The 23,769-nt window shown below is 41.6% G+C and overlaps 1 long non-coding RNA gene across 1 annotated transcript in view; it reads right to left on the reverse strand.

The window, feature by feature from the left end:
• The window catches only part of LOC131457239 (uncharacterized), a 50,230-nt gene that overhangs the window by 24,197 nt on the left and 2,264 nt on the right, over positions 1-23,769 (reverse strand). The window contains exon 2 of the long non-coding RNA XR_009239997.1: positions 7,464-7,604. This is a non-coding gene — a long non-coding RNA (uncharacterized LOC131457239). The remainder of the gene's footprint in view (positions 1-7,463; positions 7,605-23,769) is intronic.

The following is a 23,769-nucleotide window of genomic DNA, read 5'->3' on the forward strand; positions in this document are numbered from 1 at the left end:
TTTTTCCGTTTTTTTGGTTTGTTTTTTTTAAACACCTGCCGTCAGTCCAGATTCATGAACTCCTCATGATCACATCTTTTACAGTGATGAGTGGGTGCAAGTATCCAGCACAGGCTCCTTGGTTTAATTTCATTAAGTGGAAAGAGAATAAAGTCCACATTTACTCTGGAAGTGCTGCAGGGCGCGGACAAATCAATTTTGTTATTGGTGGGGGAACTCTATGAGAAAAAAAAAAAGGATGCCTTGGCCCTGACAGACATGATTCAGCATGATCACTTTCCAATGCTGAGCCTTTGTTATTTAACCTGTCTCCAATATTCCTTGAACTGTCCCCTTATTTCACCGCTTGCCCTACATTTTTCTGCTGATGCCGTTTTTAAATATGAAAAAAAAAAAACGTAGCGCAACATGACCCGACAGTTGCGTTGCTGTGTTAGACGCGCACAGACTATTTTTTTTTTTTTAGTTCAAAACGTCATAGCAACGACTAATCAGATCGTCTACTTCCCTGCTCGCAACGCGCGTAACTTCAGCCGTGGTTGATGTTGCAGAGAACGTCGCTCCTCCTCTCTTCTTTTCCAGTGGAAAAAAAATTATAAACATCTTGTACGTAAATCAGACACGACTGATGCAAATTGGAACAAAAATGATGCAGCGGTGCATTACGCATGATAGGACTCATCGTCAAAAGATAGGAAGCAATGAATTAACTGGGATGTGCGTGTGTGTTTATTAGCTCTTCAGCCTTGTCAGGACCAGTAGACCACCAAAACCTGGTCCCAATGAGGCAGAACCTCGTTGGGTTAAGGTTAGGCATTAACACTTGGGGTAAGCTGTCCAAATGAATCGACGTCATTGTGTGTGTTTATGAGAGGTTTTCCATCTGTTGGATGAACCAAATAAAGTCTCACCCACTCATTTGAGACTGGTCACTTTTGACAGCGAGCAAAGTGGTGGGTATATAAATCTGTATCATGAGGCATTGAGGCAATAAAATGAAAGAAAAACAATATCTATGATTAAGGAAAGCTATGAAAACCTGTCAGATTAGACCAAACACTGGAGAACGGTGAACTTAATCATCGCAAATACAATTTTCGTTTGGCAGGCTGTCGTGTGGATCGTCCACTTGACTGGCAACAGTCGTCCATGAATCATTCAGAAAATAACCCCCCCCCCCCAAAAAAAACATTCAAAAGATCATGCAATATCATTGCGGTAAACAGAGGACGGAGATATTCATATCTTTCGTTTGACTCCTGACCTTTTCACCGGCCTGTTTCTCATTCATCCCCGTTGCATCAGTATAAACCAATAAAATCTGCTTTGATCAAATAGCGGCACCGGGGAGGCATCAAGAAGTGGAAAAACCTGGAGATGAGTCTGTCTTGAGGAGGCATGGCACTTGGCAAGTAAAAAATAGCCGTTATAGGCCTGAGGTAAGTTCACTGTCTGAAACTCCCCGAACTGATTTTAGGTACAGCAGCAAGTGTGGGTGTGAAAAGGGCCCAGAGAGTCGTTAAGCTGCTTTAAGAGACGCAGCTGAGAGGAAGCAGTGAGAGGAAATATGAAACAGCGTGGTACCTTAACCAAACATTCTCACCTATTACCACAGTTTGTGGGATTTTTGGTCATGCTTTTATTGTCAAAGTCGACAAGATTACAAATCCACTTCAATGGACTCAGTGGCTCAACGCTAAAACAGTGAAGGTAGACGGCACTTGAACCTAGGGCAATTATTGCATGAATTATACATGGACCTGTGGTGCACTATGGGAAATATTTGAGCAAATTGATTCAGCTTTACTCCATTTTATTTATTTTTTTTTTTAAAGCCTTTGTTGCCAAAATATTCATGATTCACAAATTGCCATTAACAGAGCGAGTAAAACCGAATGGAGGAATTAATAGTTAACTGTTATGGCGACCATTTTTTTTTCTCTCTCATGGTATTTTACAATATTTACAGAGTTTCAAAACTGATATTCAGTTACACAAACGAACAAGTTGGATGCTGATGTGTTAGGACAACATGTAAATAGTTTGTGGTTGTGTTACTGTATACATATTTATTTATATCTTAGGATTTTCTTAGTATTTTCTAATTTGATTCTATTTAAATGCACCAAAACACCAAGTCAAATTTTTTGTATGTTTAAATGTACTTGGCAATAAAAAAAATAATAATTCTGATTTAGATATAATTCAAAACTTTGCATAAGTTGCATTTTAATCTCTTACATGAACACGCAGACTTTTACATGGCTTTCATTGTTATTTTGTCGGTTTCTATTGTGCTCGAGAAGCTGCTGCCCACAGAGTGAGCGCTGGCATTGTCTCGTTGGAAGCGCGGGGCACTGCCAGACCTCGGTTGCTCGCAGGAGGTGAGGATATGCGAGGGCCTGCGTGATGAGAGCAGCTGGAACCCACAATTTTCCCTCAACTCATCATAATCATAATCCTTCTGCACTGTGCTGCTGAATGTGTTTTTTTGTATGCGAGCCTGTGTGTGTGTGTGTGGGTGGGAGTCAGCAAGTATAAGCAAGGGAGTGAGTGAGTGAGTGAGTGAATGTGTGCACGATGGAGTGAAAGTCATAATACTGAAGCATGTGTTGACGTCTTGAAATGTTACCAAGCCAAGCATTAAACAAAGTTCTAGCAGCAGCGTCACCCCAAAGATAATCCTCACAATAAAGCAGAACAAGTTGAAAATACTCAAACGGGAACGAGACGGGCAACTCACACCTCCTATTCGGCCATGTTTAGACATGACGATGTAATTCTTGAGAGATATTGCACCCATGTCGCCACACAAAGAGCGAGAGACACACACGGGACATTAGCTCTCGAGTTTGTGCCTCGACTTTCCAGTCCTTTTATAAAGAGCCAGGGGATGAAGGGATGGAAATAATTGGGCCTAAACTTATTAGTGAATTGCAACGCAATTAGGTTTGCAAGACGCATGAACAGCCTCTTGCAAATGCAGCGTTACTGGACTGCGATGAATATGGTTTTAGTATAATTTAATATGATTACTGGCACATGTCTGTTTGAGTCCATTAGATTTGACTAGGGCTTCTTTTCAATGAGAAAATTACTACTACTACTACTACTATTATTTCTTCTATGTGCGTATGGGCAAAGAATAATTATGAGTGATACTTAACTTAAGTTAAGCACAAGTGCCCTGAGAACACACAAGGGCAATATACAGCCCCAGGGCAGGATCCGGTCCTTGATGTCCTAAAATTAGCTTCCTTTGGAAAATGAGATGCTGCATCTTAAGTGGTTTATCTTCAAATGCATTTTCCCCGATAAACAAACATAGGACATCAAAATGACCCTAGTTTAATTCAACTCTCGTATTTGTGGTCTGTATATATGTCATGTATCACTTTTCTAGTCAAAGCTGCTTTGGTTTTTTTTTTGCCGTTCACCCATTCACACACACACACACACACTTTCACTCACTCATCTTTCATAACACGCTGCCAAGCACAGCCGGCAGTAGCAACATGGGGTTAAGTGTGTAGACTAGGGCAGCCGGGATATGAACCCACGACCTTTGAGGTGAAAGACGGCCCGCTCAGCCACTGAGATACCGTCTCATTTATTCAACCCGCTTTAGGTCTTCTCGTAACTTCTCGTATATTCCATAAAACACACAAAACTCTCAAAACAACTCTCCTTTAGGGAATATGTTCCATCTCTGGTGGTAACTTCCTGCGTGCCTCAGGACAGCCCGTCACAAGCACTGTTAGATCTGGGTCAAACAGCTTATTGGTCCACTGAAGCTGATGAAATCAACTCCCTACAAGCATTGAAACACATTATCGTTATTTCGTTATGTCGTTATATAAATACGCACGTGATACGACCCGGACCGCAACGGATTTCAATGACAATGAACTCAGGCTGCCATTCTTTCTCATTTTAGACTATTTGCTTGTTAGTGTGACGTACTTTGTTTGACATTTGGATGGAGCGGTGTTGTCTGATAACATGAGAGCTGTGTTACAGGATCTGGCGTCTGTGAAATGTAACCAAGAATCCTATCGCTTGCATGTAAAATCCGTATTACTTTCCCCTATCTCATAACAATATTCATTACAAACATTGGGCCGTTCCAGAATCAGCAGTTCGGCACAGGGCTGCTTTATAACCCTCTGCGAAAAAAACAAAAAAAAGGGCTCTACCTCGTAAAAGCTTTATGCTGTAGCACTGGCAGACATTTGGCATTTACATTTATCATCAACTTCGGTTAATTAAACCCGACCCATCCACCATCTTGATTGCACAACGGTTAAAAAGAGAAAGAGGGAAAAAAAAAAAAAGGACAACATTTCCTCCACAGCAGTGTCATATGAGGAAGAACACTGAACATATCTGAACGAAGAGCTGCCACATACACACACACACACACACAGACATTTGTAAATTGTTTCAGGGAGCACGACCGACAGCCAAGACGTTGAAAAATCAGACGTAAGCCAAAGTTGTACATCGGCAAAGTTTTCTCAGATTCCCTTTTGCAGTAATGTGGTTTTGAAATGATCCAAATTTCATCGTCTAATTGGTCTTTACTCACGCTCATTAGCAAGTAAAGTGCAGGTAAACAAATCTACTTGTATCCCCTCACTCTGCCCACGTGCCGATGCACTGGCCTTTAAAATTGATCTTAATGACTCATGGCTTTTGCTGAGGCTGTCTGCATGACTGGGATTTATTTATTTATTTATTTATTTATTTATTTATTTATTTATTTATTTATTTATTTATTTAATTATTTATCTTTTTTCATTTTTATTGCCTTGTCATTACACTGCTCAAGATTGTTCCATTAGAGTTTGTTCCTGTGTGCTCATTTGCAACACGGACCAAAACAAGCTCATCGCTTGAATTAGATTCTGCGCTCGGTGAGCAGATTATCATTCGCGATCATATCGTTGCATAAAGCCACATTAACTCTATTAGCAAGAAAATAAAAAAAAATAAAAAATAAAAGCAGTCCAATGCTTAATCCTGGAGGAACACTTCACTAAATTAGTCATATGAAGAAAAATAAAGCTTATTTATGATGAGGTAAAAAGATCAAGATATATTGCTTATATTAATCAAACATTACCAGACAGTATGTTGAAAGAAATATCAAGTTATGGAGTAATTATGTACACGCCACGACCAAACTAAGGATGAAAAACTCTGTTGCATTTTTTAATCATATATTATTGATAGGATTCATAAATGTGACGCCCGTGGGGAGTATACTGTATACGAAGGCGATGCCCTCCTTTAGAGAAGTCTAAAGATATACGGACGCGGTAAATGTGTCATCATCTTCAATAAGTCATCACAGAATTCACAGACAGTGTTGCAGGCGAACTGTTCAGTGACATGCAAATGGGAAACGAGAAGTGAAATCCCGACCGTGACGGGCACACAGTCTAAACTGTGATGCATGACATAGCGGCCCGATGGAGTCTCGACTTGCCAAGGCAGTAAAATCAACTCAGTGTAATTTGTGTAGCCTGCCACTTGTCATTCTATCACTCTCATTTACTTGCCCCACTGTGCCTTTTTTCCCCCCACCCCCCCCTTCCTTAACAACAAGCACCAGACACTGTCACTGGACCATCACTGACTCGGCTCAAATGACTTCTGAAATTGCTTTGTTTCCCCTTCCTCGCGCACACATGTCGCAGATGTTGTTTTGGGGGCGCGAGTGGCTGCTTGCCAAAAATCAAGCGTGACACGCCATTAGCAAGTGAGCTGACTGCGCGCAGTTTGGTCCTTTCTTCCATTATTCATTTTTGTTGGAGGGCGCGGAGGAAGTGAGAAGCCGCCAGTGTTTATTCTGCTGGAGGGAGGGTGCACTGGCACTGTTATGAACCTGGACCGAGCATAATCTGCTGTGGCGATGAGTCATCTTTAGCATGCATTGCTGGATTTGGATGCAAAGAATAGAATAAATAAAAAAAAGGCATGTTTCTATTGGTGACACTTCCTATAGAAATGCCGTAAAACGATTGATTGAAATCGTACGTACAGTCATTTGGATTAGAGTAAACCCTTTAAACGGTTACATTAATTGCGCCCCTTGAAATAATTTAGGCGAATATCTGCGAGATGACAGATTCATTTCCTCAATTAAATGCAAGTCTGTCGGAGGGGTGGGGGGTGAGGCGAATCAGTCTGTTGTGTCTCTCCCTCCAAGTTGCTCTGAGGTCAACTTCGGATTAACTAACGTGATGTATCCCCTCTGCCACACAGCATTAGTCCTCACATTGTTCTCTGGCTTGACTCACAAGGCAGGCATTGCTTTCAATTACACCCTCAACTTTTCTTTTTAATTAAATGTACAGGCAGATTAATTACAGGACAGCTTAAATGATGAAAAAATTAGAGGTGTCCTGAAACATTGTGTTTGGTGTGAATCTGCCTGCCGCCTCCTCTTTGCACCCCCCCCCTCCGCCTCCTTCAACCCTTAAAGCTGTCACGCCTGCTGTTCAATAAGCAATCTGGTCGGGATGCGTACAAACGAGTGGAGTCGTGGGGGGGTGGGCAGTTTGTTTCTGTTTGCCAGACAGGTTCGATTCTTTGAGAGACACGGCCCACAAAACCAGACGCTCAGGGCTGGAGGCTGAGTAAAAACTAATTATGGTGGTGTTAAAAGGCGAGCTCAATGAGGCACAGCAAAGACAGCCAGATTCTCACCTCCTGACTGAAGCTCTGCAGGCCAACAGTGGGAAATGGTGGAACTAAATAAAGCCGTTCATACTTTGATCTGAAGAGCTCTACTCGTATATGGAGGTATAAGGGAGACGTGAGCCAGGCTGTCCCTTTAGGAGGTGGAGGTTGGTAGCGCCAGGTGGGGAAATGCTAACGCAAACGTTGTGTAATTGATTTCCGTTAAAGCTCCGGTTTGTAACATGTCACTGAAACGCTTCATCATGTGTATTTGAAAATCCTCTCCGTTTCCTCATAATGATCAACAAATAAAATTGCGACACAGAAAAATGCCACAGGAAGTGCAGCCAGAATTCTTAGCTCCATACAGACAAGCAGTGAATCCAGATAGTCAAAATCAGTATTAAGTCTTTTTCCCCTTCACCTTGACAGAAAAGAGAAAAAAAGGTCAACCCCGGTATTAAGAAAATTGGACTGCACTTACATTAGACTATGTAATTATGCGTCGGCAGACAATGATGACGTAGCTTTGTGGTGTTGCAACTAAAACGTTCTTAAGATAGACTTGAAATGTGCATTAAAGAAACCTCGCCGTCAGTCATCATGAGATAATTCACACTTGCTCCTAACATGGCTGTCACGGATATACTTTCAGGTTCCAACACTCCGTTTGGAACCTTCCAAGGCAAATTTGACAATTCTGAAGATCTACCAGTGTTTTTTTGTTTTTTTTTACAAAATGTAGCCTGTGGCTTTTCCGGACTCGACGCCCTTACCTGCAAATTCCCGGCAAAGTGGAACTGATGTTATAGAGACAATGTGGCGGTTTTTCTTTCAGACTCCCAGATGTCTATAGACGGACATCCATCACGCCATCCAGAGTCACTGTGGTCTATATTTGGAGCGTACCAGAGGGCCTATAAAAAGGGAGAACAACAGATACGTGGGTATCAAATGAACGGATGAGGCAGAGCATGAGTGACACAAACATGTTATGAGAGATGAGCAACATCTGGTGTAATGGATCTAAATCCTCTGGTCGCCATACGCTACTATTCTCTCCATAATCTTGGCCCTAATTCCCATGTACCCCCTGGTTTAATGGACTCTTTAAAGTATTAGCGGTTTTTATATTCTCTGCTTGTTTCTTCTATAATTTTGCCATCTACCATTTGTTAATGACGGTTATTAATAATGTGTTCAAAACAAACATGTCCACCGTGTTTAAGCAGCATTACAGCAGAGAAAAAAAAATCTATTGACAGTTTAACTTCTTTTTTTTATACTGTTATAGTGTGACTCTGATGCATCCTTTGTGACTAAACACTGTTTATTATTCTGCAGGATGTCTCAAAGGATTTAAAAAGTGGATTTTTTTTTTCTTCGCTCCCTTTCAAGACTGGTGGAATGTGAGGAGAGAAGGCAAAAGAGCAACACAAGGAGGTTTAGCGAGGTGGTCAAAACTGACTCCCGCTAAAATGAGCATGCCCCTGGACTAAACCCATGGGATTGAAAGTGGATTGAAAGCATCTCGCCATATATAGACAACTGCTGGCACAGCGAGGACAGCAAAAAAAAAAAAAAAAAAAGAAGAGGGAGAGAGGGAACTTGGAGTGAATCAATGAGTGGGACGAGGATAAAGAAAAGGAGCACAGAGGAGAGAGAGAGGAAAAGAGCACTGGTGTGTTACCAGCTGACCACTGGAGCTTCCCCTTCAACTCTTCCATTACACCATTACTGACACAGAGGGTCCTGTTTTTACCCAGCCATGCAAAATTCTGCTTCATTGCCAAGCCTGCTGGCTGCCCCGCTGAGTGTCCAACCACCTTGTTGCTCCATCAACACCAGCAAATGGACACAATTGGAAGAGCAGACTTCATGGATGGCGAGGGCAAAAAAGGGCAGTGTGTTCAGAATGGCTTCATCATTGTATCCTGTGTTAGAGGGGAGTACTATTCTCAGATTTGATACACACACCCTAAATCCTTAAGTGGAATGGGAAGGCGATGATGTGTGTGTGTGTGTGTGTGTTGTACAACTGATATACTCGGCCCTCTCTTCAAAGCTGCACCCCTAAGTCACAGGAAGTCATTGTCTGCAGTGAAACAGGAAATGCTGCCTTCACTTTCCCTTGCACACAGGTAGACTAGCTAATTCTAGTATATACTGAACAGCCATAGGGGGCTTCTCACTTGATTTACAACGCCAGTACACATTTTCCTGCGGAGTTCCTGGTCTCAATCGCTACGTTGAGGTCTTTTTAATAGCACACGATATTGATTTTGTAACATATGTGCCCATTTAGAGGAAAAGGGATGATAAAGCCCTGCAGATATGAGTGGACACCAGCGTGATTGACAAAATGGTATGATCCAATCGGAGCATAGGTTGCAGATTATGAATGTAACCGTCAGCGTGGTACTAGTCAAATCCAAACTCTTAAGGCTTCAAAAACGATTTCTGAATGTTATGGGTGGCGTCGCGACAGGTTGCATTCCATGTTGTCTGAATAAAATAAATGGTTGTCTTTGGCTACATCTATGCTAGTACCGTTTCATTTAAAAACATATTTCTGGTTCCAGATACACTCACTTATTGGTCCTGATAAGCCACATAAACTTCCCAATCGTGGGACTAATAAAGGATTATTTGTTTTACATAATCCATAATCACCTCCTAACTCTTAACACTGACTTTCAGTCAAATAAAATAAATCCTTGCTCTGAATTTTCACAATTGTTGTTACTCATTAATAGTATTTCCTGAAACCAAGCAAACAACTGCAGATGAGAGCATAAGCTTCGTGTTTTAAAACACACATACCTGAAAGTTCACATGATTTTTTTCCTTTTTTTAGACATTTATTTAATGGCCATTAGGATGTGAAGGAGATTTCACATCCTAAAAAGTTATTTCAAAAAACATATTACAGACCCTAGATTAAATTAGCGAAATGTAATTTGAAGTAGTGCTTGGTTATTACCACATGGAGAAAAAAAAACAATCGTTTTTTTATTTTTACTTTGTGGAGCCTCTCCTCAGCAAGAATCTGTATGCCGGGCCTCTTCCCTGCTCTTTCTTGTTGCTGCCTAGCATACTCGCGCACATCCTCAGCATCCCCACTTCTCTAATGAGGCGTGATCACTGTGTTAAACTGCTAATTAAAATCAGATAGTAAAGCCTACTACCCATAATCCCTCTTGGCTTGCGCTCCAAACACCAGGCTGGCTGTCGCCTGGCATTATGCTTCGGCGGATCCCAGGCAGCGGGGGCAACAAGTTGCTGGCCTCACTTTCGCAGAGCAGCCGATGCATCAATCAGCAGCTAATCTTTAAAACGCCACAATGACGAGGCGACAAAAACTTTCGTTTCAGATGATCCTATTCTTGGCATGGCCCAGCTGCATGCCCATGTAAGGTGCATGTGAGGATGCGCCTAAGTAAGCAGATTACGGACAAACATGCATGTGGCATACGGCGCATGTCGGCATTGTACATATTTGAAGAGAGAGGCTCTAATTTGAACACAATGAGGGCGACAACGCAAACACTGATTGTATCGAAGAGGAATCGGGCTTTCACGGAACATCTGGTGGGCCATTACGGAGCATACGCTAATGATCAGCCTTGCAAAATTGATGAGTCATTGATCTGCGGCACTCACTGGATTTCAGATTTATGAAACATACCCTCAATGCACAGCACTGTGAAGAAGAATGAGGGAATTACTTCCTGCTTTTGCTGAAGAGACAAAGACTGAAAAAAAAGACTGAAAGTGGCCTCTCTATTTTTTTGCATTTTAAAAAGGTCCAGAGTGTAAGAATTAGTGACATCTAATGGACGTCACTGTGTTCACACTGAATGTCATGCCCATCACCTGTAAAGCAACAGGTGACATTTTAATTGCATTTGGTGTGAACATAGTCAGGGAACTATGGTGGCCTTCGCATCTATCTATCTATAAATTCCAGGAACATCCGTTTGTCTGACAGGCGTCTTGCTACGGGCACGAATAAATGCAGTTTGACGTTTGGATAAGTAATGCAAAAGATGTATCGGTAACAGAAGCACACATTGGCTTTTGCCGCTCTACTGTAGCCACTCCCCCTCTCACTCACACAGCCCTATGAGTGAGACAAGGCGCCGTCAAGCTGAGGCAGACAACGAACGCAGTGCCTCCAACAACAGACTGTTCACCCCACTCCCCTCCAGGAGGCGTAACAGGTCTCTCCAACTGTTATGCAACAGGTAATTCAATTTTCCATATTTATTGTGTGCCATTATGTCAGTATCAGTATTTGCTTTCTACCATACACAAATAAAAATGTCACTGAACTTCTGCTGTGTAATAGCAACAATGAGCACTCAAACACACCAAACCAACAATTACTCAGAACACACACAAAAACACAGGCACTGCACTAGTTTCAGAAATGATCCAAACATTGGACAACTCTCTCACCCAATTTCCCCAAAGCCTTCGTCATTTCCTGCGTCTTCTTTGTTGATTAATCATCAGGTTTGTGTGGGAGGAGCCATTCTCCTTCATTTATGAAGCTCTCCCACTTTAAAAATTGCCAACAGTTTGGGCTGCTGTATAAACATGGTGGCACGAGATGGCAGTCTCCATAAAGCAAGGCCCTCGACTAAGGTCAAGTCCATCGCATCGTGGTATCACTTTGTACAGTTTTGTGACATGATAGATATTATTATTATATTATATTATTAGACATATTTTGGCCTGAAGATAGAATGAATGGGCATTTCGATTTACCATCAATAAGCATTGTGGCACTCTGTTGTGGAAACCACCGTCACAACTTGGCGAGTTTCACCGTTGTCTTTTTGGAGCTCCGTACGGATGAGAACTGCTTCCAGCGATACTTTCCCATGGTGAGTAGACTCTCAGCAGCTGGGATGAAATGCTTGTAGTCGGTATCACTCTGGGAAATCCTGGCCTGGGCTCAATATGAGCTAGCAAGTCATATTGCATATTGATCCGGAAGCGTTTCTCAATCATACAGAGCTCCCGAAGTACATTGCGAAACTCGCCAAGATGCGTGCGGCTCCGCGTGATGGTGTTGTGAAACCACACATAACCACGGTTTCCCCGGGTCTGGGTGCCCACACTCAGAAATAAGTCTTGAGCGATGTCTATGTGTACCAATCTCGCGTCTCGGCTTGGCCGGCGCAAACCAAAATTGTTTTAAATTTCAAAGTATTCCTTTACATTCATATAGGTAGTATATTACATTATTTATTTTCAATAAAAGCTTATGATTGTGTGCATGTTCTGATATTCAAGCTCCTACTTACATTCTCAAAACGAGAAAAAAGTTTTCCCCTTACCAATGTCCAATTAATATTCTCTGTTGCCGTGTGGTCAAAACCTTAGCGATCTTCTGTCTCCTCTGCTCGGGGCGGTGCGGCGCTGAGGGCACGGCTCCAAACAAACTCAGGTCTCCACATTGGAGAGTTGGGGCTGAACTCTGTGCCTTACTCTGCTACCTCATTAGCCCGCATACACACCGGCATCTGTTCTATCACGAAACCTAATATCACCACACCAAAGAGGAAGAATAACAGCCCATCATTGGACCATGTGGGATTAGATCAGCGATGACCAGAGTTCAGTGACCGCGTTCAGCTTTCATGCATTCAGAAAAGAAATGACCTCATTTAATGGCAAGGAATAACCAAATAAACCTTTTCAAATGGGATGTGGTCAAAGTCTGCTGGCTTTTCTAGCTCTCAAAGAGAGGAAATAAAATGAGAGAGAGAGGGAGAGGGGAAGAAAAGAGGAAGAGGAAATCGACAGGCAGAGGGAGATGGGTCATTGAGCACATCAGGAACACAGGGGCCCTGCTCAGCTGGAGGGACTCTGGCGAGGACGGAGCTACCTATCTTATGGTGACAAGCAGCAAATGGCGGACCCATTACTGCGCAGAATGCTAATGCCAAACTTTGTGCCCCAGGGGACTGACCCTGTTCCCCAAACACGAGGAGTGGAGTCCTGCCAGGGTGACATACATGACAGCCTCCATTCACACCCACAACTGCAAGAGATAATAACTGTATAAATCACAAGAGACTTATACACTCTTCCTCGCTCTCTCAGTCTGTGGCTGCTCTCAATCTGTGTCTTCACTGCTTCTAACACTTGTTGTTCCTAATTGTCGATTTTTCCTCTCTCCTTTCCTTCCCACTCTCATTCTATATCATCTCTTAACAAATTCCTCTACACACACACACACACACACGCACACACATCCTTCCAATGTGCTCTCATTCACTGTCAGATAAATTCCTTGGGAAAAAAAAAAAGGTGAGGACAGCTGGTGAAAACCATTAATATTGATTAAACAATCTCGGTTCATCATATCCAAAAATAGTGCTGCCACTGTAGATTGAAATGCACACTACAGTTTATGAACAGGAACAAGCTTTATTATTAACCATGCTCCATCCATTCCTATCAAAGTATATTTTGTGTAAAATTGCCCATCGATGGACCAAAACAATGTCATTAAATGTCCATATTCTGACCAATTCAGGTGTCTCGGAGCAGGAGGTCTTAAAATCTAAAGTGTAATTGTTTTCTGATACAGAACACTGGTTATCGCAAGTATTAGATGCCGAAATAAAACTGAATCCATTCATTTCTGGTTGTCAAGGTTTTTAGCAGGGTACAGTTTTTTTTTATTATTATTTTTATCACTTGTTCTCAAGATGTTAGTACTTAAAAACTGGAAGTCTGTGTACCTTCCAACACTGCTTGTACTAGAAAAAACAAAATGCATTATTATGTGAACATAAGCAACGGAAAACACTAATTAAATCAACATGAAACCATATGGAGGAAAGTTGATTTATAAAACTGGTTGTCTGCCTAATTGCTATTCTTTCTTTTCTATCCATGGTGTTTTTGTTTGTCTACATGTGAATGACTGAAGTTAGTGGAGGTTAAGTTGTGGACATTGTATTTATTTTTATTTAGCTTCAACACTTCTCATCTCTGTGCCTAATGATTTAGACAATAATTCAGCCGTGGGGTCATCCGGTGTTGTTGCCACATGGTTTTTTTTTGTGTGTTTTGGCAATCTGAACTGGAATGGAGTTCCATGCAACCACGGCTTAATACAAAACTACATAGCTGGGATCATAGAAGCATGCAGACTTCATTGAACCTTTGATGACGTGTGTGGTGAGGTATTGATGTGCATTTGCATGGCATGCATTTTGTTTACATTAGACGTTAAGATGAGCCGCTTTGTCTTGAAGCAGCTGCAGTTTTCCCATTGTCCTATCACATCACTGAGCAACAGTCAAAATTGTATAATAAGTGTCTGTTTAGTCAAGTGTGGTGTGAGAAATCTAGAACTAATTTTTTTTTAATAAGAGATCAATCTATAAGTTGGGTCCGTGACAGTTTACCATCTATACCTGGGGTGCCCAACCCGGGGGTTCTAGAAACCTCGTAAATTTTGGATGCACCAATATATTTTGTTGCATCATCTGCATATTTGGAAACAATAGGAATTGGTAAGAACTGATCATTACTTCAGCTTGTTTGTCTGTTTTGCTTTGTAGATGTATTTTGTTTTGTTTTTTTGGAGTTTGGAAAAAAAAAGGGGTGGGGGGTGGGGGGAGTCAGGGTGAACGATGAAGGGAACGGACTTGTACAGAAAGGCAGACTTGTCTCTTTGTTCCCCCAGGCCTGTGTTATGGGCACTGACTATTTGACATCGAGATACAGCACTGAGGGAAGACAGAGTGAGGCAGACACACAGAAACTCACATAGAGCGGGAGACATCAGAGCTCGCATGCCTTGAGGGCTTGTGTAAATGTGAGTCATGCCATGATGGGGTGACGTGTTCATGGGCAGCGTCATCCTTATAACTTTCATTTTGTTTGGTGAGTTCAGACAGTTGTGACTTCCTTGCACCGGTTTCTTTAGTGAGTGACAAAAGAAACATGAAAATGGCAGACTGGGGACAAAAAAGAAAAGAAAAAAGAGGGTAGCTGTGGAAGTTTAAGGAATTCATAAGAGAAAAAATAAGACGATGGCAAAATTCCACAGTCCTCGCTGTTCAAATTTGAGTCTGAATGAAGTTGATGTTTCCCAAGTCATCAAAGCTGAGTCAAAACAGAGCATTATGGTATTATGAGGGTATTGTTGTTATTATATTTCAATAATTATGTCGTAAATTATTGAAAAATAATCATTAGTGATTATAATTATCGTGGTTACCATTTTGACCATACCTCAGGGCTCAACATCTTTTTCAACTCTGAAATTGTGATTTGAAAATGTAATCAGCAAATCAATGTTGTTCTCCTTTATGTGACAATTTAAAACATTAAGAAAGTTCGGTTTTTTTTTGTATTATTTAACATTTTTTTTAATTAACTTGACTTATATAAAATCACAAATCCAGTCTGACAATGTCAGAATCAATAAATCCACATCTTTTTGTCTACTTTACTTTTATAAGAAAATCACTCTGCGCTGGGATTTTTATCCTGCACTTGTACAAATTGAAACCAGAAGTTGCCTGAAGGACATACAGTAGAATTAATCTGAAAACATAATTTGCATTGAAAGATTGTTGGCCATAGAGCAGTTTGCATAATTAGTAGTTAATGGGCTAAAACATGCAAAAGCTCCAGTATGGTCTTCTAATTAGTTTTTGGCCCTTAATAATTTATTTCAGCTTGGTGCTATTAATCTCTTTTTTTTTTTTCGCACAAAAAAACATGGGTTGTTATGCCATTTTAGACTTCAAAATGGAGACGAATAGAGAACAGTGTCGCGAAACTCCCACTTTCAGCATGTACAGCCTTCTGCTTCGCCCTCGGCTCACACCGCTTTTGACTGCAACAATGAAAAGTGAGGCCACAAACCACTGGAGAGAGATGGGAGCAACACCTTTGGGTAATGCACTCCACACAATGGTCCCATTTACTGAGGCACCTGAGAGAGAAAGAGGGCTCCATGGTGCAAAACAGCACATTACTGTGTAGGAGGTGGACTGTGTAGGATTTCAGTCCAATCACACGGTTTCCTGCTCGCAGTTGACGATAAAGACACGCGAGGGAAAGTGGATAGTTGCAAATCTAGGATGTGTAGGTGTGTACGGCTGAGAGGAAATCTGTTTTTTCATCAATATGGATCAAAATGGGCCTGATTTACTTTAAGGTGTGCGTGTGTAAAAAACGTCAGCCACAGAAATATGTGCCTGCGACTCAAATTACAGGCTGCCCTGGGGATCTTTCAAATGTGCAAGATGCTGCGATACTTCCTGTCAATTAAGGAGGTTTTCCATAATTAATAAACATTATCACACATTGACTGTTTTAGTCATACACCTGTTGGCAGCCTCCTTGGTTTTACCATTTTCTACAGTTTTCCAAACCATCCTGTAACTCCAAAATGTGTTTTTGTTAACCTTTCCTACTCGTGCCTGCTAAATCTTCGTGCTGGAAACTAAGACATGCAAAGCCTGCCGCCTCCGTCCCACTACACCCTATGTCATCTATTTTTTCTCAATGAGTTGAGTATGCCAATATGAGATAAAGTGTCTTCAAATGGTTGTTATAGCTAAATAACATGGTGGACAAATCCCCCCCCCCCCCCCCAAACACAGTCTAATCAGTAAAGAGCAGCAAAAATAAATAGTCTATTTAAACAGAAGGCGTTTGTGCCATTTGACCGCAGATAATTTAAACTTGAATACATTCCCCCAACTTTGTAATTGTTCACTTCTTATCTGCGCGCTCTTTTCATCTTACATTTGGCCAAGTTATCAAAAAAAGAAAAGAAGTTAATTTAAACAGAACAATGGCATGCATTTCAAAGTAGGCTACAGCCACAGCGTTGTACATGTGTATGTCCATTTTATTGTCTTTACATCCGTCTGTCCCTCTGGTTAGTCTTTCATTATGAACCAAAGTCCATCTTTGCCCCCCACACACAGCGAGTCTCAGAGTTCGGTTGGTGTTACAAATCCCGTCTGAATTCCTCAGTGAAAGGGATTGAGAGCCCATGTCGTGACGGTGCATTCCAAAAAGCAGCAGGGCATCCTCTTTGATACATGCCCGAAGGAAAAAAAAAACAAAAAAAAACGCACACACAGCTTCGTTGCCTATGAAGGTGGCATTTTCTATCAAAGCAAAAGGCCATAATCCAGACTTATACACTAAATCCTATGTATACTGACATAATGCCCTCTAAGCTGCCTAATTCCTTTTTGAGCCCTGTTTTCTCCACTGCCTCTCCCTTTTTTGTCTGTCTGTCTTTGCTCTTTTTTCTCACTCGCAGTGCATCTTTCTTGCTCTTCTCTCTCTCTCTGTGCCTTTTCACATGCGTATCACTTCACCCACTTCACAGTGTTGTCCTTGTTTATATTTATTCCTTTATTTTACCTCTTTTTTTTCCATTTTCCTCTCTTCTTTGTCTCATACATATTTATATTCTTCACCCTATCCCCCTTTTTTTCTACTCGAGTATTTTTTCGGTCTGTTCTCTCATCACAACAACAACAACAACGCTACTGATATTCTCTACTTTGCCCAAACAACTATCCAAATGCTGGGTTGCTAGGATACTAGGTGGCCATTGTGATTGGTTCTCATTATGGCTGGGATTTGCCGTTTAATCCATGCAATGTAATGTAATGTAATGGCGCGCTCTCCAGTGTACAGGCAAGGCTTAACTCCTCAGATGAGCGTGTGTTTAAGCAATGATTTGGTGCTATCATGTATCTGCAAACTCACTGAGCTAATACGGCTAAAAATAAACTCCAGTTCCTCGTCTTGCTCACTGCAGAGCGGCGTCAGTCACGAAGAAAGAACACACTCTTTGTTTGCCGTCCTTCACAACAAGCCTGGTATGTGCGTTTGTCACTTGTGTGATGCGCGGCTGAGATAAATCACTCTGCACGTGGGTGTAATGAGTGGTCATTGTGCCGTCATCACACACTGGACTTCAAGGCAGCGGGCGCTATCACGTTGGGGGGAAATGAAGCTGGCTGGAAATGTCTCGTCAGACGTACGTGTTTGCGCGCTCACAGAGGCAGCGGTGTTACATACACTGTATTGTCACATGTGTCACGGGGGTGAAGTGGCGATGAGATTTTGAAAATGCCACACAATGTGCGTCTGTGTCAGACACTTCAGCATGTCGCCTCGTCACTGTCTTAACTCTTAATGCTCTGTAACCTGACTCTATTGGTAACAAATAACATTACAGTAGAGTACCAGGAGGATGAACATCAACTTTATCATATGGTAATTATATGGTAATGATGTATCTTTATTCACCAAAGTTTACATTTAATGGCATTACACTGATGGTAACCTACATTCATTATCGATAAAACGCTATGATTTGGGTATTACACAAATAATTAAAAAGTAATTACTGTAATATCTCCTTATTACCAGACTGTTCATTTTGAAATTGCATTAGAAATATTTAATTGCTCAATTATTGTTCAATTCCATTTAATACTAAATTGAAAAAGAAACGTATGTGACATACACATATATCATATATATACACACATATATTCTTCCACTTGGTTCTGTCATAATTAGCAGCTGTCAAGCAATACTATCAGACATATATACGTCTATACACACACACATATACACATATACATATATATATATATATATATATATATATATATATATATATATATATGGTTAGGGTTATGGTATAGGTTAAACATGCAGGCCGTGGCTGTAGATAACTTTGATTTAAAGAACAAAACGTGTTTTATGCTCACATTTGTACCCGTACTTAACCTTTCATGGCCATTGTTATATGGCTACCTGAGTGTGTGTGTTGTAGTAGGCTACCAGACTCCACAGGCTGTTGGAGTTACAACTCCCATATGGCACCCATCCTGGTGCCGGGCGAAATCAGACAAACACACAGAGACAGCTGCTGATTATGACAGAACCAAGTGGAAGAATTTATCTGGGGCCCACCCACACCCTGATATGCACGCGCATGTGCACCAAAACATGCATGAAGGGCACAAACTGGTCTGTATATTTAAAACAGTTTATAGGTTTACATGATTTCCGGGGGAAAAAAAAACAACAGAATTATTGGGTAAGTCCAACTAATCCCATCCTTCTGTCATGTGTATTTGGAAAACGGCTGTTTACATAGACGGACAATGGGAGAGCGTGGTGAAGTGTTGACTGCTGCTAATTTGCATGAAGTCGAAGCCCGGGCTATTTTAAGTAAATCAAAGGGGTTTGGTGTAAATCCCCGCCTTAACAAAACTACGCGCCCCAAATCTAATCGACTGGTTCAGCTCAGTGAGCCACTTTGTCGCATAAAGGGACATCTCCAAACAAGCCGCCATGTTGTTCTGGCTTGAAATCCGGCAGCAGACAACCCACAACTGAAAGCTTTTGTCCAGTCAGTGTTTTGGCAGTGGAAGGAGGCGCCTGTTGGACACCGTGTAGTTGTATGCTGATCAAATGTATGATGCTGGGAAGCGCGGTTATTCCCCTTGTTAGAAACAACGCCCCCGGTTGACACCTCAGCACACCCAGGTAATGTAAACTTTGCTCGAAATGTAAGGAAATGTGTGTTTAGCGGATTATTTCTCTGTTGTAACAATGCATCTTGGCAATAAATCTTACACCGTTGGAAAGTCTGTTTATTTCTTGTTTGAATGGTGGCACATTTGTAAAGGACAATTTGTGGGTTTCCAACGGTATAAAATGTATTGCCAAGAAGCATTGTTAAAACAAAGAAATAATGGGGCCCACACACAAATGTTCTTACTTTATGTGTTGAGTTTAGTTATCAAATTAATATTGCATATATTCGTTCAGCTGGATTTAAACTGGCCTAGATGTTACACAGCTCTCACTTTGGGCTTTGACAAGGAAAATAATAGAAGCTGGTACAGAGAAGAGGAGGACAACATGGAGAAAATCAAGATCCGTGTGTTTTGATCCGAACACAGAGATGGACTTTACACTGCATAAGCTTCAAGAACGAAATATTCTCGTGTTAATTGGACGTTCGTAAGGAATTGGTCAACCAAACAAATGCCTAGTACTGACAAGCTGAACTGTGACATATCGTCGCCTCGTCTATATTCCTTGCTAGTGCTTCTATACTGGGACAAGGACAGTAGTGCAATTCAATGGCATATAGTGAAAGTGAAACATACTGAATGTGTTGAATAGGAATAAATGACACCATAGCCGAGCCAATAAGTCCACCAGTAATGCAAAGCAAAAGTATTAAAACTAATTAGTATGAAAAATAAAAAACTGCCCACTTTGTTGCATTAGCTTTGCCCATTTCCGTGAAAGACATTATTGGGCACAGCATGCATACGAATATAAAACAGAAGGACATATAGCATCTGTATTTGCTCCATATCATATTCACTCCATTGGAATTTTAATTTCGAGAAATTATGTAGGTTTTGCAAATAAGTAACTGTGTGAAAACTCTGGGGGGGGGGGGGTCTTGTTAGTTGTGAAAAAAATTTAATTTGCAAGAAGGTGCATAGTTATTTACTTGGTTGTTAAGCTGTGAGCATCATCAACCATGTTAATAGGGCACAATACAGTATGTGTACATGATACGATAAATGCTCCGCAGCACCGCTGTGATTAATAGCTCCGACGACGTGCGCCACGATCGTGGTTCCTAAATAAGGATTAGTCCATGTTAAACCTGCTCGTCAGTAGGTCACGGTGTCGACCGCTCCTGCCATTCGTCTTCATCAGGCTACTTTCACTCCATCATCGCTGAAGGTCAAACTGAGAGATACATGTGAATGGAACCCTTTTTGCAGTCAATTATACCTTCATGTGTCAAGGACAGGAGAGAGGAAGTGTGAATGTCGGATTGTGGCTGTACTGCGGTGGCATTTTTCAGTTTTAGGGTCTGGGACGTCACACACAGCCCGATATAAAGCTAAATCTTGCAATGTGCGCATAGCAGGGAGATAGGGAAAGGTATTGCTGTCATAAAACAGGCTTATCCTGCTTTTCTCTCTGTCTTTGCAGTTTGTTTGCTTTTTGTGGGCAAGATAATAAGACACGCAGAGGAATCTGCTTTGTGTTTATCTGTGCGTGACTGAAAGTGATGAACACACAATTATTTTTTCACGGATTATAATAGTGGAAGTAAACCTAATCATAAAGGCTACTAAATTACATCTTAAAAGGGTCGGTTCAACTACATCAGAATGTAGTGAGTCATGCAGATGGTGGAATTTCATTTGGGCGATCGTCGCAAAAATTACATTGGAAACAAGATATGGCAGTAACCCGGCAGTACAGGCTAATCCAAATCCAGTGCAGCGTCAACATCCATGAACCTGGCGGTAAACTAACATGAAGCCACGATATGATGTGATTTACTGATGATGGTTTAGGTGTAATATGAAGAAATTGTGTTATATGTTGAATTTATACAATTAATACAAATCAGTTTCTTTCTGAACAGTTCCAGTTAAGGTAGTAAGAAGTAAGGAGGTTTTATTGAATAAGAATAGTTTATAATTATTTGTTTATTTATTTATTTTTAAATGGAACAAATAACTGTGAACTTGAACTTTTAACACAACATTGCACATCAGTATTTTGGAGTGAACCAGGAGTTTTGTTCTGTTTTGTTATTCTGTTGTAACATGAAAGTGCACAAATTCAAAAGATGTTTTGACAAAGTTTGTTTCATACATTTGTGGACAAAAGGTGAATCACTAGAATACGGGAGGTACAATGACCAACAAAACCTGTTATTATTAATTATTATATAATTTATTGTATCGTATCACTATTAAAGATTGAATTAACTGAGGCGGGCCAAGCTTTTGATATCCTTCCTTTACAGTTTTTAAATGTCATGCAACATGTTTTGAGTTCAAATCTCGTATTTGTGTCTGCAGCAGGACTGCAGTGTGTGTGTGTGTGTGTGTGTGTGGGGGGGGGGGGGGGATAGCGCGTGTGCACTCAAAACTTTCTCACGACATGTAAAGGTTACATCAAACAGTGCTGCTGTCCGTCCAACTCCCCCACCGCAGACTCTTCTCTGCACGGCTCAGTCGAGTTGTGGTTTTTCATGTGTCTGACTTGTGTTGTTGTTTTCTCCTGTGGGCTGAGTTTTACACAGTCTGTCAATCTCCTGAGCGTCACACATTATAAGGACCAGTGGAGTGAGACACCAAGAGTGATGCCTCTTGGGGAACAACTTGTCTCCCACCTTCTCCCACCCCCACCCATCTCTGTTTGTCTGTCTTCATCCTCCAGCCGCTCTCTTACTCTCCCCCGCAAACCCATCTCTTTCTCATTCCCCTGATGTGTATCCTTTTCTCTCTCCCCTCTTCCTCACTCATCTCCTCCTCTTCCTCCGACTCTATCAACAACTCCCCACGCTCCTGGCCAAGTTTGAATGAGCCTGATCCCCTCTGTTTGGAGAAGCTACGCTACATCTGCTGGCGCGCTTAGTGCTCGAGTGGCCGGCCAAGCCCAGCCAACAGCCCCCAGCATGCATCACAGCGAGAGTGCAACTAATGAACAAGACTGGAGGAATGTGCCCATGCACCCATCGCCCTGCCTTTTTTGTTAGATAAGTTTCACTCTCAATGGGGCCACTGTTTAAAGTGATTCAACCAGAAACAAGGAGCGGAAATATTGAGTCAGGATGACCATGAGATGTGTGTGGAAGTCTTTGGAATGAAACTGGGACACACTCTAAGCTCGCCTCTGACTTTTGAGGAAGAAGGTCAGTGAATCACACCAAGGCTCCGAGTGAGAGACTTTCTCAAAAGAAGAGTTAATAAAAACTTTTGAAGGCCAAGACTGACCCGACCCTTAAAACATGTGAGCAGAACCACTGCGGCTTTCAAGTCAGGGGAGTCAAATGAAAAACGCTCAAGATTCAAAACGTGGAAATCAACCTCCTTTGCTCTTACAAGTGACTTTATGTGAGAGATTGTGTCTTTGCATGAGTGAAATGTGGAGAGACGGGGTGTAAGAGTTAAGGGAATATAAAAATGCATGGCTTTTACTGCAAACCTCTCAGTGAATGGCACTGTCATTCTTCTGGACTTAATAAAAGCACCCGAAGTGAGTGAAAGCCTGAAATAGCATTAGCTGGCACACAATGGTGGCCTTAACTGTAGGTATTAAACCTTAACAGACGAGACCTAATTGGCTGACCAGTGAATAGGCCAATAGTGGCTGACTCTGGGCAGCAATGTCAGGATGCTTGATTTCGTCCTTGTCTCCTTCTTTCTCTGACAAATGAGATACATTTGGATGTCCCTCATGATTGACCATCCATAACAACTTCACATCTCTCCCAATGCTTGCTCTTTTGTTTGGGGCTTTTATTTCCCGCAGTGCCTGTGAGATTCTTCTTTGAATCGCAAGACCTTGGCTTCATTCATTCATTCATTTTTGACAAAAACTGTACTAAACATACAGCACAGAGTTTAGATCTAGTAACACTCCTTGGTCACACATTGCCCCCAACATTTAAGTAACCTCCAAAACCAACAAAGATAGACCCAAGTGGAGGAAGTATCAGACAGACTCTTGGATCTGTTACCACAAAGGGTGGATGGGGTGGGGTGGGGGGGCGGCCTAAGGTGCATCTAATCACCGACTCCGATGAAGTGAGGTACTACCCAGCCAACGGAAGAGCAAGACAGAGGAATGGCAAAGTATAATCAAGCAGTGATATCCCCCCGTCTGCCCGTTATCTAGCCAAGTGTGCTAATCAAAACCTTGTGTGCCTGATCAATAGCAGTGGACTAAAGATTACACTCCTGGGGAATTGGTGTAGGCCAAGGGTGTATTAAACCTCAGGGGAAAGGGGACAGATAAGAGAAAGAGAGGGAGGGAGATAGAAAGAGAGAGGGCCGGTTGGTGATATAGTTACCACTGACAAGGTGAGTGATTTGAGAGGTTATAAAGTCATACACACTCAGATCCAACAAGGGAGAAAGATCACACACACCCACGTCCAAAAATACATTGGGAAGTCTTTTTAAAAAAAAAAGGCAGGTTTCTACAGTTTTATCCTCC

The sequence above is a fragment of the Solea solea genome, chromosome 3 (assembly GCF_958295425.1).
Source record: "Solea solea chromosome 3, fSolSol10.1, whole genome shotgun sequence".
Classification (NCBI taxonomy): Eukaryota; Metazoa; Chordata; class Actinopteri; order Pleuronectiformes; family Soleidae; genus Solea; species Solea solea.